Source organism: Apteryx rowi, unplaced genomic scaffold (genome assembly GCF_003343035.1).
Source record: "Apteryx rowi isolate R43461 unplaced genomic scaffold, aptRow1 scaffold_129, whole genome shotgun sequence".
Taxonomy (NCBI): Eukaryota; Metazoa; Chordata; class Aves; order Apterygiformes; family Apterygidae; genus Apteryx; species Apteryx rowi.
Window position 1 is genome coordinate 1,570,449 of NW_020447519.1, and position 17,991 is coordinate 1,588,439.

Here is a 17,991-nt window from a genome sequence, read left to right on the forward strand (position 1 = left end):
TCTCTTAGCTAGTAATTCTRAAGTTGTATAAACTAAAATGCACAAAGAATTTTCTAGGCTTTAATATTAATGGTTTTCTCTTTTGTCTGCTCTTCACAGCTAAGAGGTATGCTCAGAAGACCAGCAACTTCTGCAACTGGTCATACAGCTCTGGACAAGCAAAAAATATTTGAAGTAACCTGGGCTCAGCAATTCAACTTCACTGAAATGGTCCTTCCTAGTTTATACCCATCCCTTTATCTATGTGTACATATGAGGCCAGAGAACCAAGAGGAAGATGCCTCTCAGGAGCAAACTCTAGATTTGTCTTTTACATCAACTGAAAGAGGACCTTTCTGTATAAATGCCCCTCCTTCACGCTATTCTGGCCTTCCTCAATTTTATTCTGCTCCATCTGTTACCACATTCTATTTCTTCCATTTCCCGCATCACCCCCTTTCCCTCTCAGCAATTTATCTTCTTTGGAGAGCCACTGTATTTTTCAGTCTCTTCCCTTCTTTGCCTTCATCCCTCACCAACCTGACAGCAATACCATATTTTGCTATTATAATTTAAGGTCTGGCCTGTTATATCATGATTATAACACATCTGTAACAATAYTATAAGGTCTAGGATGTACATAATAAGCCTGTACCTCTAGAGCTGCATAGCTTGCCACTCAGACCAGGTCTACTAGCTGTACAGCCAAAGAGAAAGAGAGAGAGGAGAGCCTGGAATATAAAATAATATTTCATGCACACATTTGTAAAATGTCTGAAASTATATGACAGATAAAAATAATAAAATCTGTTGCAGAAGACCCACAGAAACTGAAATGATTCTATAYCAATTGCTCTAGAACCTACACCCAATAAAAAATTATATTTTGTATTTAAAAGAAAAGGAATTTAAACTCAGGCATTTGACTGGAGATTTTACAACTTCACATTCACACACAGATAGACTCACAAACAAATTGGGTGGAACACAAATGAGAACTACCTACAATGTGAAACAATTACTGTTTCAGTTCGGTTGTAAGCGTTCATCCAGCATAGAAAAAACAGGTCAGCTCCTGCCACCTGGGTATGTCAACCAAGAAGGCAGAAAACATAAAAGTGAATCCAATTTGACACTCTTCAGAATCTTTTTTGTGTTAGATAAAACAGGAGATTTTAATCAGGAGATAAATTCAAGATTATTTGTGGCACCTACTCCGTTGGGCATTTTGAGTGCAGATTACTGGGATTCCAACAATTTCTTTTTTTCCAATTTTCAAGAAAAAACTTTTATACATATCTCAATACTTATTCTGATATGCTCTATACAATGTAGAGACTTCTGGCAGGAGAGCCAAATTGGCATAAAGTTTACTTCTCTGTGCCAACCCTGCAATTTACTCAAGTGGCATGCTAAGTCCCCAAGAGGTTTGAAAGGACTAAACCTTTTACTCCCCACCTTTTATTCCACAGATGGCATTATTAGACAGCTGTGTTCTCTCTGTTTGCCTCAGCTATCTTATATCACAGAGTCTATAAATCTTGCCTAATAACTTCTTAGTTGCCTAGGAATAACCAGCAAGTTGTAGAAATGGCTGAAAGAACAGGGATGAAAACTAGAACATGGATGAAAAATGATGTGCCATAGCATAGCAACTGATATACAGAAAACAAAATATAAGACAAAAATAACTGGTATGCTGACTACGAAGGAGTGAAGCTATCTCAAGGATTTAAAAACGATTCATAGAGTCTGCTCCCCAAAATTGGTCAGGACAAATCCAGACCAGGTCATGACAGCAGTTCAAAATTAGCTGTTCTTCTGAATAGATAGATGAAATATCACTGAAACTGCAAGCAGAACTGGAAACTTTTATTAATACCATCTGCAGCRAAACCCAGGTTTGCGTGACCATGGAAATTGTTCTGAAACTTAATATCCACTCTGAACAGCATAAAGACATATAGGTGTGAGAGATCACTGCTGAATAAACCAGGAGTTACTACGACTGGCRAAACTGGCCTGCAGCCAGAGCAATAAGTTGACTGAAAAGCAGTAAGATACAATTAAATAAAAAAATCAATCTATTAGCATTTACTGTAACTTGCAGCACCAAAATTGTATACCATATCAAAGATAGAATAGGTCATAAAAGCCTGTGCAAAAATATCACATGCTATTGCTCAGTAACTGCTTGTACAATCGATTAGGCTTCTTTCTTTTACAAGAAGAGTGCATTTAATGGGCATAAATTTAAACAACACAGTAAATTTTCCTGGCTAGACAGGGGATTTAAGAAAAATTGCTTACTTATTAATTGGAATTTAACGGAAGAGACRCCCTTTAAAATTACATACACCCAAGAAGAAACTGAGGACAGGAAGGAATCAGAATAGCATATTTCTGAGTTTGCTTTATCATATTAGTACGCTGGCATTGAAGATATTTTTCTCCCCTCACATTGCAAAAAAATGCAAATGAAAATCAGGTTTCCCAGGAAGGTTCTCAGTAGTAGAAGATAAAAGGGAAGTACACTACAAGGTGTAAAAACAAATATACCAACAGCTTTTCTTGTAGTTTTCATCCAAAAACCTAAAATTTTCTGAAAGATCTGGTCTAAGAGAAAATTTTGATTTTTAAGAAAAATTTCAAGTGAACATTTTGCTTGAAATAAACATTTCAAAATGAAACGTACTAATATTCTGATTTAAATAAAAAGTCTAAGTAGATTTTTAAACTTCTGAACTTCAAGGACATTCTCTTCAGAAAAAAAGTCTTTTTGGGGGGAGCTGAATTCCAGTAACAAACAAATATTTTATGACGGTTGAATGACAATATGTTTTTTGCATCTCTGTCTTTAGAGAAGTCACCAAATGAGCCAGACCTAAAGGCAAAGGAAGAAATCTGGATAACATTGACATACCTGATTTGTCCCTCTTACCACCCTTCCTCCCATGTTCCTGATGTTGCATGAGAAAAGAGGGAGTTTGGAGATTAGCTATGGGTCTACCTTTTACTATTTTTTTTTGGTACAAAAAAAAAAAATAAAATAAAAAAGTAAGTTCCCTACTCTCTTGGCATATTTTTGCTACATCCTCCTTTTAACGGATTCCTGCAATTCCAGTGAAGATAGTTCTAGTTATTTGGGAGTTACAAAGCACATACTCAGCACTGATCAAATATTAACACAGGCCAGACCCTTCTCACTGGAAGTACTGAAACACAATTATCAAACCACAGCATGGTGCCAAAACAAAAACAAGTCAAGGCAGTGACCCGAAGTCTCATACATTATACTTACTTTTTTAACTTCTAACATACCAGTATTTTCCAAAGATTCACTTCCAAGAAGTGAAAAAGAAAGAATGTACTGTACACTCTCATCATTTTGCAGCAGGTTATGCTAAAACCACCATGAACCGAGACTGAACTCTCTACAACAACTAGGAATGCTACTGGAGACTGGCCAAGGAAATTCACTGCAGGGCTTGGTCTCGAACGGCAGCCACAGCAAGAAGGGAGCTCGTACTGAGGCACCATGACATCCAACAAGAGACCACATTCCATTAACAGAGGGCACCTCCGAGCCACCCRTGGATGCATGCTCTGTCTCACAGTCCCAGAAAGTATGTGTTTTCACTCTAAGGGCATTATTCGTAACAGAAAGATATGCTTTTCTTCAGTTGACATACTACTTACCTGCCTCTTTTGTATGAGTATTGTTTGAGGACATTTACTCRTTTTTAATTCAAATCTTAAATATTTATTTATGGTCTGTCTGGCACCATCACTGATGGAATGAATGGGCAGTGGAAGAAGCGGGATGCAATAAAGACTTGGTTCTTTCATCATTTCAATTTTGTTTCCATAATTCTTTTCAATTAAAAGAGTCAAAGAGAAACTCCAGCCTTAAGCTAACTGCACAGGTACCAGCACTGCTCTGCACAGTGACATTTAGAATTGTGCAGGGAATGCCACCTTTCAAAAAGGACCTTCTACCAAACTAGCACAGAATTTGGGGGGGGGGGGGGAGGTTAACTAACTTGGTCAAAGCAAATGCCTACTCCTCCAACCACACAGACCTTTTCCAGAAATCACTAGCAACTTTTGCTATTCAAGGAGAGCTAACACAGAACACATTATCTGAGGTCAAGAGATAGCTCTGGCAGATTTAAAAATCTGAACTTACATAAGCTTAGCAGTCAAAGAACTGCTGCTTGCATTAGCTATGTATTTGCAGATCTTCATTTCTCCAAGACAGAGGTTTTGCTTATCATGAAATGTATGTCTCATTGTCCACTTCTTACTCAGACTACTTTTGTCAAAATGCATAACAAAGCACAGGAAAAGTTAAAGTAATTTTAAAAATGCCATGCTTTTATACATCCAAAGTAATGTTTTATTATTGTGGCTGACTTAACTATCTATTTGGATATCCTTTCAGAATTTCTCCTAACATTTTGATTCTGCCAAGAGTTCAGCATTTCTGGTAACCTTTCAGCTAACCCCTTACAGAGTAAGGGTTATGTTACTTGAGGCTATTATTTTGGTTTCTCAGAAGACACTGAAGACTGATGCAGTCTCAACATAGAATCTCTCTCCAAGATGGAGGAGACTCGGGTCATTGTTCCTAGACCTTTCTCTAGCACAAAGAGTACACATAGAATTAAAACAACAAAAAAACCAAACACACATACCACACACCCTATCTCAAGATGGTTTCTCTGGTGATCGCTGGAACTGCCTTTCTGACATTCCTTCAAAAAAGAAAAAAAAAAAATCTGATTTTTCTAGTTCTAACCAGCCATCAGTACTCCAATTCAGAGAAAGGTCAGAATCCGTTAGCACTGTTACTCTCTTTCCTCTCTTCTTCCATACACATTATTCTGTCTTTGATTTGTTTGTAAGAGGAAAAAAATACTTCCAAATGTCTGGCCAACAGCTGGAACCCAAGAAAATTTAACTCCAGTTTAAGTTTCTCAGCACCATTGAAATAAACATAATATACACCATAATGCCAGTGTCCAACAGTATAACTCAGAAGAGAAAGTTTTCCTTCAGGACCTCCACAATCAAAATGTTTAGGCTGAAATTTTGTTACCTTCATCATCATACCTACAACAGGTATAAATCCCCCAAACTTTGACTTAGCCAGATAAATGGAGGTTGGCATTGGTATTTCAAGAGAGCAAGGACAATACTTCACTGGACAGAAGAGCTCATCTTACAGTTATATCAGTTTGTCAACTTTTCTTAGGCATGTAAAATAGTGTGTACTTACATAAAACTTATATAAAATTTTTAAATGAAGGTTTTTACATCCCTTTATACAAACCTACATCCCAGTTTCCATTCATGAATGATATGCTTCTACGGAACTGAATCTCGAACATGTTCCATAAAAAAGTATTACCTCTTTATTGGTCATCATTAATTATTATTTATTGTTATTTATTGGTCATTTATTAATGATGGATCTTGAAATTTTAAGCAGCAGTTCCTGTATTTGCATATACCTTAACAGGAAGAATCTCTTTAATGTTGACCAAAATATAGAGATTTTACAGCAGATAAAAGTTATTTTCAGTACATAACTCTTGAAGATATACAGCATACAGGATATTACAAAGATGGTAAAAGATTATGAGGATTGAATAAATATCAAGATTATGTTTTGAGGCTACAGCTAGTAAGAGGAGTAGGCAGCAATTCCAAATCACTGTGCTGATGTCCATCAAAAATACACTGTTAAGATATAATAACCTAAAACGTGGATGTACAACATGCACAAAATTCATCTTATGCCCACTGTTTTATAACTGAATTAGTCACTACCAATTCTTCATGCAACGCCTCTGAAGTTTCCCACACTATGTGGTATATTTTCAGAGCTTTCTGAGTCATTGGGCCAGGAAGGAGACTCTCCTGGGTACATTATCTCCCTGAAAAAAATGTCAAGTCACACAAAATAGTATTTACCATTATAAAGTACATGCTTCCCACTGGTATTAGTTAAGACATGAGATAAGGAACCCAAATAGAGTTTCAGAGAGAGAGAGAGAGAGAGAGAGAGAGCGAGCAAGAAGAAAAGAAGTCCCTCAACTCAAACCACAGCAAATTTTAATATGTCAGCACAGATATTTGTGTTCCTATTTTGAATACAGTTCAATCAATCCCTTTGTAGCACATTTTCAGCAAATCCCAAAAGTACCAATTAAGCTATTTCATTTTTACTATTGTTCAGCTGATATGAACTGGAAACAGGCACTTGGGCTAGATTATGCCACCTTTGACCACACTAAGTAATATCTCACTCCCTAAAGAGTTTCATTTAATGTAATTTGACTTAACAAGGGCTTAACAAGCGTTAAAGTACCATTCAAYGAAATTAAGAGTATGAAAATGCAACTCATAATTCTTATTTATTCTATTTTTGCATGGCAGTTGTAAATCGGCTCCAAATCACAGGAGAGTAGCTTTGTTTTTCAAGAGGAAATCAAGTGCCCCAGTAAGATGGCTTATTAGGTAGAGGAGCAACTTCAAGAGCAAAGAAGTGACAATCACTCTAAGAGTGAAGTAGAAGGTGCACAAAGAGCTCCTACCACYCCACATCACACTCTCTTTATTCACCACACCCCTGACAGCTTATTGCATGGTCTTCTGCAAACAGGTAAGAAAAATTGAAGAAATAAGATGGAGTCAGTCACACAGGCTGCAGGACCCAATCATAGATTTACACTGGAAGTCTTGGAAAAAACTGTGAGGAAGTGCCCTCTGCCTTTTCATCTGGACAACAGCTGACAGTTTGTGGACAATATATACAAAAAGTGAAAAAGGGCATGTCTACATACTTGTTCTGTCAAAACCTTGAGGTATTTCTCATCTATCACTAACAAGAAAAAAGAAAATACTGATAAGCTGCAAATTTTTTTTGTCTTTCAGTATGTTTATAGACACTATGTGTCCCAGGAAGAAATTGTGAATCGATTCTCCATAGAAATGGGGTATGTCAGTGTCTAAGAGGTGATTCAGTGTTCTTGCTTTCCCAAATGCTAACTTTGTATCTTATCAGGGGGAAATATATATATATTTATATATATATATATATATATATATATAGGCACGCAATTCAGGCAATATTCAAGATCACTGTTAAGTTTCAGTATTTTCACATGAGATGGAATATCTTCTCCTGCAAAGTTACCAATCAGATCTAAAACCAAAGACATTTAAAGAACTAAGTATCACTGCAAACATATCTCTGAAGCATGTCATTTAGTCTAACAAAAAAAACATCACTCCAGCTACTCTCAGAGAGAAGCTATCACAGCAATAAGTCATGCTATTTTATCAAACATGCTCCAAATCTGGCCACGTCATTCTTGGTAGGGCTTAAAGGATTTTAAGTAGACCTTGGAGTGCTTTATAACAAATGCATTAACCTAAATTAGCTTAAATTGTCATAAGTAAAACTGAACAGTCAYGCTACTGGAAAGCAAAATAGGAAAGACTGATAAATAATGTGAAATAGTTTTCTATCAGTAGGCCAGCTAGACTGCACGAGAGAAAAACAGACGCATCTATTTGCTGTGTGTGCATTAATATAGTTTTACAGTTATGATAAGGTTATGCTAAAACCACCATTTATGATTTATGTCATATAACATTTTATTATATGTTTTAGGTTTTCAGCAACTTTTATACCTCTTTTGGGGGGAGAACCCTGAGTTCTTCCTTATGTCTGAGGGTTACAATTGGAAATAAAAATAAGATTTATCATCATGACAGGACAAGTAAAACAAAACTAGTAAACTGCCAAGAAAAACAAAACAAAACAAAACAAAAACAACCAGCAAGTCCAACTCCATTGCAGTGACAAGATAACTCAAGGGTCCTCTTTCAGGAGACTAATTTCTCCTCATTGTGATTCCTATTTTCATTTGCTTCTTATGACTCAGTCACCTGGCTGAATCTGCCCATTAAGTAAGGCTTTGCTAGTCTGTGAATGTGTTCAGCTTCTCCATTCTAGAAATCTATATGCATGGTTACAGTTTCTGCTCTAAAACCCATAACTATTTGAATCACACATGTTTTTAATGCTCAGGGTGATTTCTTAGGTAGTATCAAATAAAGCCTTAGTAGGATTCTGGACAAACAGAGACAAACATCTTCATAATATGTGCTGAAGAAGTAGAACATCCAAAGCTTTATGTTACRATAGATGATTCAGGCAAAATAATAGCTATTTTCTCTATAGTACACTACAAACCATTTATTAAAATAAACAACCAAAAGCACATGAAGAGCACAGAAAGATCGGCTTTACACATTATCACGTAGTCAAGGTGATAATGGCAGGGACAACCAGGAAATCAGAAAATGCACATACAGTGAAGCATGGATGACAGGCTTCTGCCTCAGGAAAACAGGCACTGACTCTTTTCATAGTTACTGGTTGTACCTTAGCAGTATTATATCCCACYGGAAGATTCCAAATAGTTATTAATAATAAATTACTTGGAAAAAAATAAGTAAATCCATGCTCATATTGCTAGAAGCACAGCAACACATGCAACTGGGATGGCTCCCAGCAAAACACTGCAAACTCCAGACCAGAACATGGAGTCAGAGAAACCATGGTCACAAACTCCTATCCAGCAAGCCAACTGAACTGAAGTTTTGCTTTTCTGTGAACACAGGAGTTACAGCAGAACAAAGTGGGCACATTGTTTGTAACTGTTTACAGAAATTGAAGACATCCTTAACATTTTTCTTATTCTTGGTTTGCAGTTTGCTTTCATCTATCTGACAATATTTTGTAAATTTTGCCATCATTTTAGAGTTTTTTTTCTATATATAAACATTCTTTGAATCTAACAAGACAAGTGATCTGTAGAAGCCTCTATATTAATACTGAGTTTGAAAAACAGTTACKCAGAACACTTAGAATTATCATATGTATAATACAAAATGAACTAATGATGACTGAGTAGGGTATAAAAGGAAACACTGATAAATCAGACCTGCTAGTAGAATGCAGCAGAAAGYCTACATTACTTACAGCCTTGGGAAGCTCTCTTACTTGTTGCTGTCTTCAGAGATCACCATAAAAATAAACACCTTTTCAATAGTCAAAAAATAAAGTCTGATTTTTTTGTTTGATTTGAAAGTTACCTATTTTTAATCTCTATTTCACATGCTCAGTAGTGGATATAGTGTGACAAGGACAAAATAAAATGGCTTCTTGCAGGAAGAAAGCCAGTGCAAAGTCTAAGTTAGTATACTGATGCAAACTTCCTTGCTGACTTGGTTCTTATCTTAAAGAAATTTTGATTCTCCAACACCTTGAATTTTCCAGCTAGCTAGATGAAGGCCCTCAGAGGTCAAYGGGTTTTCTGTGTTTAAAAAGCCAAGATTTCACTGAAACCCTATTTCCGTTATCCTTTTTTGTTAGCTTCTCAAATCAGTTTTAATCTTGGATGTGATTCAGAAGTACTTTGCAGAGAAAACAGCACAAAGGTACACAGCACCAAAAAAAATTAAGAGAAAGTCTACTGCATACTTCAAGTAGGCATACTGATAGGCCTTATATTTATTCACAGAATAACTTTTCTCTTGTACCCCTTTCTTACTAAGRGTAAGATTCTTATTCCAGTGCAAACTCTGGTACTCCTAAACTGGTATTTTGTCATCTTGAAACATTTTGAAATTGCAAAAGACTATTGGTGGAAGTCTTTTCAAAACTTCCAAAGTTTTAGTATTTTCATCCTTTAACCTGCCTCCCCTTGATCATGCCTCAGCCAAATAATTTAGACTTGAACAATTCTCTTGCTCATCAATACCAGTTAGTGATATCTCCCTGCAACAAATATATACCAGAAAGATAATAATTTGTCCACTGAAATACATTTACTGTTCAATGAAGAAAAAAATGGAAAGAAAAAAARAGAAAACAGTTGCTATTCCAGTGTTTGTGACATGATGAATAGCTACTGGTACATGAAGCATGCTGAATCTTTCCACACCATATTCCACAGGCTGTATCTACATACAGGAAACAGTCACTGCAGAACAGGTAACAAGAGCCTGGTTATTTTTAAGTAGTACCTCTTTTACCTTTCTAGTTTATAACCGTAATTCTTCATATAATCTGTGCATTCTTATGTTAACAAATTACTTGAGGAAAAAGGAAGGAACGCAGTTGTAGTTCACAAGGGGAACAGTATCAGAGGTAAACGGTTCTAAAAGTAAATGATGAAATAAACTTCAGTGATAAATTTGCACAGGCAGTGTGAGTGAAGTCCTCATTATTTTATTCTCAGCAGCTGTCAATCCTTGTCAGTGATCCAGTTTAACCTTACAAAAGAGATTTCAAAACAATGTATTCTGCTGACTATCACAGCGTTAATCAAGTACAGACAGTACAGCTATACATGTAGGCATGGATGTGATTATACGGGGATAGAGAATGGTAAGACCAGAAGGAGACAGCAGCTTACAGAGCAGATAGGCAAAACTGCCCTCAAGAAGCTAGAAATAATGCCATTCCAGGTCATACATTTTCTATAAACTGTATTAGACCAATTGGCAACTTAATACTTTTATATTCTTTAGCACTCTCATTAAAAGTACTCTTCTCCAGACTCATTTTGAGTGTGATATCTGCATTACTGATCTTTTTATACTTACTCATATTCTGAACTGCTATCCTAAGTTATGTCAGGCTGTAAACACTCCCTAACAGTGGCATTAAAAAAAAAAAAAAAAAAAGCACCCCCACACCAAAAACATCCACCCACAGACCCACAGCTCCCTTCCCTCCCCTCAGTGTGGAAAACACTGCATGAGCCAGCAATGCACCCTCACAGCAAAGAAGGCCAACAGCCTCCAGGGCTGCGCTGGGAGAAGCGTKGCCAGCAGGTCAAGGGAAGGTGATCCTGCACTTCTACTCAGCACTGGTGAGACACCTGGAGTGCTGGGTCCAGTGCTGGGCTCCCCAGTACAAAAAGGACATGGAGTTACTGAAGTAAATCCAGAAAAGGCCACAAAAATGTTTAAGGGATTGGAGCATCTCTCATACAAGGAGAGGCCGAGAGAGCTGAAACTGTTCAGCCTGGAGAAGAGCAGGCTCAGGGGGATCTGATCAATGTGTATAAATATCTGATAGGAGGGTGCAAAGAGGACAGTGGCAGACTCTTCTCAGTGGTGCTCAGGGACAGGACGAGAGGAAATGGGGACAAACTGAAACACAGGAAATTCTGTCTAAACACAGGAAAACACTCCTTCACTGTGAGAGTGGCTGAACACTGGAACGGGCTGCCCAGAGAGGCTATGGAGTCTCCATCCTTGGAGATAATCAAAAGCCATCTGGCCATGGTCCTGGGCAGCCTGCTCTAGCTGACCCTGCTTGAGCAGGRTGGTTGGACCAGGTGATCTCCAGGGGCCCTGTCGAGCGAGTGAAGGGTTAACAGGACTGAAAAAGTCTGCCAGCTAAGGAGTCTGCATGGACCTGCAGRGAGGGAGGAAGCGATGCGGAGGTGTTGTGGTCTTGCCTCGCTAGCAGGGTCCTTCCGAACAGACAAACAGCCCTGTTGTTATGAAACTCGCAGGAGTCAGCGAAAACAGCATTTGCCCAGAGTCACGGCCGTATAAAAAAGGATACTTGGGTACGAAAGACCRTCTCAAAATTATTATTATGAGCCCACAAATCAACGAAATTAGGGAAGTTAAGGAATGAGTAATGAGCGTGGTCGGGTCAAGCTGTCTACAAGAGGATGTTGGCGAGACAAACGAGGTGAAGGAGGAAGCGATGTGAAGACATTGCAGTCCACCTCCCTGTTTCGCAAGGAGCAAAAGACCATGATCACAGGACTTAACTCTGACCCACGATAACCTTCAGCTCATTACACCCTATTTTAATATTATCTCGCACACCCCCTCCTAATTAGCATATCAGGAAGGGGCAGGAAACAAATAATAAAGCAAAAAAGGGCCAATGAGAAGCGGCTCTACGAATATGCAACTCTGCATGAATGAGCATGGATGACATTTGCCCAGGACCCCAGCCAGGCATAAAAGAAGGTCACTGAGCAGGAGAGTTTGAGCAGGGACGGGAACATGACCTGACCATCCTCTCTGGCTGGACCATGAGTATTTCCCCCTCTCCCCTTTTCCTGGGACGCTGGGTTAAGGTAACTCCTCATGAGGTTGAGASCCCTCTCRCTAAGAGAGTGAACMAAAAGCTTGCAAGTAGTAACCCCTCGAATTTGAGAGACCTCTCGCCGAGAGAGTGAACCAAAAGGCTGGCCAGTAGTGATTCCTCGAATTTGAGAGACCTCTCGCTGAGAGAGTGAGCCAAGAAAGCTTTCAAGTAGGGATATGMAGTGCTTCCAGTTACTAGCGCAGTAACTGACTATCTCGGGTTATCCTTTCTAAACCAATAATCGCATTGTATCAGGTTATCCTTTCCAAATCAGCATTGCATTGTATCAGGTTATCCTTTCTAAATCAGTAATCAATTTTGCGCCATCCTCTTGAATCAATAATYGACAATTTCAGGCTATCCTTTCAGGCTATCCTTTCCAAATTAGTAATCGCATTATTTTAATGGATGTTACTAATCTAAGAGCTTGCGTGAGRAAGTAAACATAGTTTTTATTATATTTCTGTCTCAGTCGTTACTATCAAACCGTCATAGCATGACAGGCCCCTTCCAACCCCAACTATTCTGTGATTCTGTATGCATTTCAAAACAAACAAAAAAAACAGGTCGTGTTCCACTGGAAGCTTGTCAAGACAGATTTCAGTTTTGACAAACTGGTATTTTCTGACAAAAAGAACACATTTCATTGGGACATTCCTGACCAGTTCTGTTCATAGGGTAATAAATCCATGACACGTAGGTAACAAACAATTGCCATATTAATCACACAGAGCCTGGCTACTACCACCTTCTTCAGGTCCAGAAATATCAGTCAAGTAAGTTTGCTCTTAGCAAACACTATGGGAAGGTCAGACAACCCCTGTGCATGCCATTTACTATACAGAAACATCATGCACTGCATGAGGAATGTGATTACTCATATTACAGCCACTATATAGTGAACCAATCAGGTGCTTGACTAGCTCACCCGAAAGTCACATTATGCATGGGTTCCTATAGCCTTCCATTGCTACCCTTCACACAGATACCAATGAATACATCTGTGGAAAAAATAACCAACTCTGTCATGACACTGTGGTCTCTCAGACTCTGTGTCACCCAGAGGCATTACTTACAAGGACAAAAACTGATACTTCTGGCCTTTTTTTTTTTAATGTACATTTCTAGATATCTTTCGCAGTGCTACTACATCCCTATAGRTCAGTAAACTTCAAGAAAATTATTCTTTTACACTAAAACTGGGTTCACAGCAGAATCTAATATCTGCCCTTGCCAAGTCTACCGGACACTGGAAAAAACCTCCTTGACCATTTTGCACAAACTTCTCCAGAGCTGTGACCTGCAGGTGTTAAGCCATTTTAAATTATTACTAATTGATTTAAAAACATGATGTTGCAAAATGAAGTGAGTATCTTTTCAAACAATTTCCATAAATTCAGGATGATTTCCTACCCTTTCCTTACCCACTTTTTATAGGCCAACATTTTCTCCTGTGACAAATGGCAAACTAAGTATAGTAGAAAAATGAAACCAAAAATGTACAAAACAAAATCCCAATTAGTATACTATGGCAGATAAAAGCAAGGATGCTGAATTGGTTTGTTTCTTTGATTTGAAGTGATTGCACTGGCAGGGCTGCTGTACTCCCAAACTTGAGGCACATTTTAGAACTGTATGTGCTTTAATATTTCCCATCCTGACTACATTGTATTTCCTATACTGACCTCATCCTTCCCCTCTTCTTGCAGCTTTATGAAAAAAATTAAGTTATCATGCCAAATTGCTCATTTTTTGTATACATATCCTCATGTATTTTCTACCTGAAATCTAAGGTGCTGGGTTTTATCTTCTTGCTTTGCCACCTGGCACCTTAGCCAGCAATCAATCTACATTATTTCTCATCCTCTAAAAGTTTCCCTTCCCAACAGCAATACAAATAATTAAGGGTTTTTTARTCTGCAGGAGCTGATACCTAACAGGTTCTAAAATCCAAATGAGTGTAAGTGAACAAACAGGCCTGCTGAGCACACAAAAGAATATCAACAGCTTGGGAACACATATCCCTTGCACAACACCACAGGAAGGAGAAAGGTTGTCTGCAAGGGTGACCCCAGCGTATTCTGGCATTATCAGAGAAGAGGAGCATTTCAGAGCAGGGCAAGCCTGCCTCTTCATATCATCAATCTAACATTCGCCAGCCTTTGTTCTGCAACAGGAACAGGCAGAACTGGCAGAGCTCTCTGATTTCAGTCCTTCTTTATGAGCTAGATATGAAAACTGAGTTCAGCTGATTTCAAATCCCATAGACCACTATGAAAGAACTCCATGTAAAATATCATATAGTAAATTAATTAGTACAGGCAGGCACTTCCTTGATAAAAGGAAGGCCAAGAAGTTGAGCAGGTTTGGGGGGGGGGGGATAACATACCACTGTCCTTTGTAAATTAAAGCTGTTCAGTCCATATTCTGCTGAAATGGCTACAATTTGAAAACGCTGCCCCGAATGCCTCTTTCATGATTTACTTTTCATTAAGCTCAAAGGTGTCATTTTTAGACTTCTTTTTCTTTTGTTTAAAAGTCTCCATTCTCTGCAGAACCAATTCTGGTTGTGATATTTGAATACTTGYAGTTTCTCACTTGAAGCAAATTTAGACTTATGTGATGAAACCCTCATTTGTTAAAGCTGATAAGGAACCAGAGAAGAAGAGAAGTAAGAGGAAAAAAAAAGAAAAGAAAGTAAGAGGAAAAAAAACCCACACCATTTATCAACATATAAGCATCTTTCCTAAGAGAATTAAGAAAAAGACCTAGATATATTTTCATGGCATATTGACTTCTTTGGGACAGATAATACAAAGGCTAATCTTCTGACCTGTTAACAAGACCTCCTTTTTTCCACAGGTATTATGTATTCCACTCTAATTAAGAAAGAAAGTTAAGCTGTGCTCTGTGTAAGGCAGTCTGCTTGGCTTGAGAATAGGAGCTGCACTTCATCTCCTCTCCAATCAATAATCCATAAACTGGGGCTGAATCTGCAGGCTCTTTGCCAGACRGCTGTAGCCAGGTTCGCTTATCATCTTTTCCAAATCCCTTTTCTAAGTTTCACATGCCAATTGAATCTTTTTTTTTTTAAATTTGATTTACCCACTGTGTAGATATATTTTTAAAGTTATTTTGAAACATTATTTCAGCATGCTTGATTTTTAAACCCTAATATTACCAAAGTCATTATATTTGGTTTTAATTAATCACTCARGCTAGTGAAAGCTTTTCCACTGACCTCAGAATTTACAAGAAGTCAGGTAAGCAGAAGTAGTACTGCATTTTGAAACAAAGTCAGCAGAAAAACAGAAGAAGCAACGGGATCGTAAAGATACTGCTTACAGCAGAGAAAGTAGTGTGCAAGTTATTGGTCTAGCAGGTTACCTACTGTCAAACATATAACATTGATTTAAATGAGTTAAATCTTCCTTGTGCTTATTCTGTTGTTCAAACAGGAATATTCAACTGAGTGAGTTAACATATTTATGAACTTGAATTACAGACATGTTGCCACATGATCATTCTCAAGAATTCTTTCTAATTTTTCCTCTGTTAAGAGGATGAAAATCACAATCTTTATTAAAGAAGACGGACAAAATTTGTCCCCTTCTTGATATTTGGTACAGATATAATTGGAAACAAACCAACTAACTTTCTTACTATTACACATGGTGCAAGGATATCAAAGTGAATGGGTGTATCTGTAGTGTCCATATAAGCAAATCCTTTCAACAGGAGATTTCTTTGGGAGATAGAAGAGTTGTGTGTTTAGACACAATGCATTAACTGATGAYAGCCTGAGTTCTAATTGATACTTATCAGTTGAAGCTAAAATGAGAAAAGGACGGGGTGTGTGTGTGTGTGGAGGGGGGGGAAGTCTTACAAGTCTCTGTTTTTAATTTAAAATTGTGTTGTTTCAGCTGTAGTGACAAAACTAAAACTACCTCTGAATTTAAAYTATTTGTCAGCTCCTGTGGTATAACGAGCAGTACCTCTAGAATAGAAAAGACTTATTTCAGTGTTATAAATCCCCTCAGACCATTTCAGTGAAAAGTTGTTCTTTGGAGGGTTCTGAGTCTTCTGGTTTACCCATACATCTCAGTTAAGTCAAAAATATACATACAAAGGTGTGTTGTGGATTTATGGTCCACTGTGATAAAAAGATGCATACAAAAAAAAAGAAAAGAAATCAAACAACAACCAGAGTAGCAATATGTTATAATTTAAAATTACTTTAAAATGTATCRTTAATACTAAGATTAAATTGAATTTAAAGAAAAGACAAGACAAAAATAGCATGAAAGAGGTAGAAATTATTCTTACGCTTGTTGGCTTGTCAGGTACCAACTGGATTTATGAAATTTGAAATCTTTGCATGTTACTGGCTAAGGATTCCTGCCCTTAACAGTAGTTTAACTTATTTGTCATTACTTGGATCTTAACTTTGGAAATTAGTTGTCATTAGGTAAACAAATGTACATTACCACACCTGTTTCTGTAAGAGTCCTGCCCTCTATTTTTTCCTCCAGCCATGACCTGAAACCTGGTACTCTGGAGGAAGACAAAYGCATCCAACATTTCTATCACCTTGCACTGTTTCACAAACTGTCACATTCTGTGAAGGTTTGGTCTCAGCCATTAATCTACTAGGAGACACAGAAGGCAAACATATGGAAGACAGCATTATGGCCCCTTCGTCAATATTGGGTCAGATGCCCCCCAAAATGGCATGAAAGGTAATTGTGGTTTGCGGTTTTTTGTTGTTGTTATTTTCCTGAAGTAAAAAGGGCATTTCCAGCTGTAATGGTGAAAAGTTTACTATTAAATATATATATATATATTTCTCAAAGAAAAACATGATAGAGGAAATTTTTCAATTATGTTCTCCTCAAATTTTGCACAGGAAAATCTATACAGAGACAAGTAAAAGCAGTCTTTTTTTTTTTTTGAGAAATGTGTTTTAAAAGACAGCCACATTTTCACTGTCACTTTCAGTATGTCACTCAATGTGCAACAAAATGTTTCAAATCTCAATTGAAAGACTGGTAGGGTCAGGGGAACTACAGATCTCCATTTTCTCAGTTCCCAAGATATCTTGCTGATAGTTAACCTGGATTGAGGATACTACCCAAAAAGGATGTTCTGGGTCATAATATATGGCAGGATACACGTAAAAACGGGACAAACAGCTAAGTCTGCTAATGTTTGTTACAGAGAATCTGAACTGTGGGTGAGAAGCTCCACTGATGCATTTGCCACTGGATCTAAATTAAAACTACTAAAATTCACAGTGCACAATAAAGGAACRATAATAAAGGAAAAGAGACAGTATTAAAATTAGGAAAGGAGATCAGGTTGTACATTTTTACAATTGAGTTCATGCTCACGTAATTATCAAACTCCTGCCACCAAACAAGCCATACATTCTGTTGGCAGACAGACATTGCCTTTGGGATATTACTTCTATTTTTAATTTCTAGGGCATTGTTCTATCCAGTACTCAGGCAAGGGAGGAAATTCCTGAAACAAAAACCTAGTGAAGACTAAAGCCAGTCAGCACTAAAACAATTTCTGGTTGTAGCAAGGAGGAGTAATAACTCAGTCACCTGCAWTCACTTTTACAAATCTACCCATCACACCAGTTATTATTATTTTATTTATTTTTTTTAAACACAGTGATATCATGATGTAATGTGGCTGCAGCAGTTGCATGGAGTAGAGTAATACTTAGACTGTAATTATACCTGAAGCAGCACCTGTTTGGATGATAACTTAGCAACAGTATTGCATGATGAAATATTGCACTG

At 37.6% G+C, this 17,991-nt stretch overlaps 1 protein-coding gene across 18 annotated transcripts in view; it reads right to left on the minus strand.

The window, feature by feature from the left end:
* KCNMA1 (potassium calcium-activated channel subfamily M alpha 1) overlaps window positions 1-17,991 on the minus strand; it is a 545,549-nt gene that overhangs the window by 482,267 nt on the left and 45,291 nt on the right. The window lies entirely within an intron of this gene.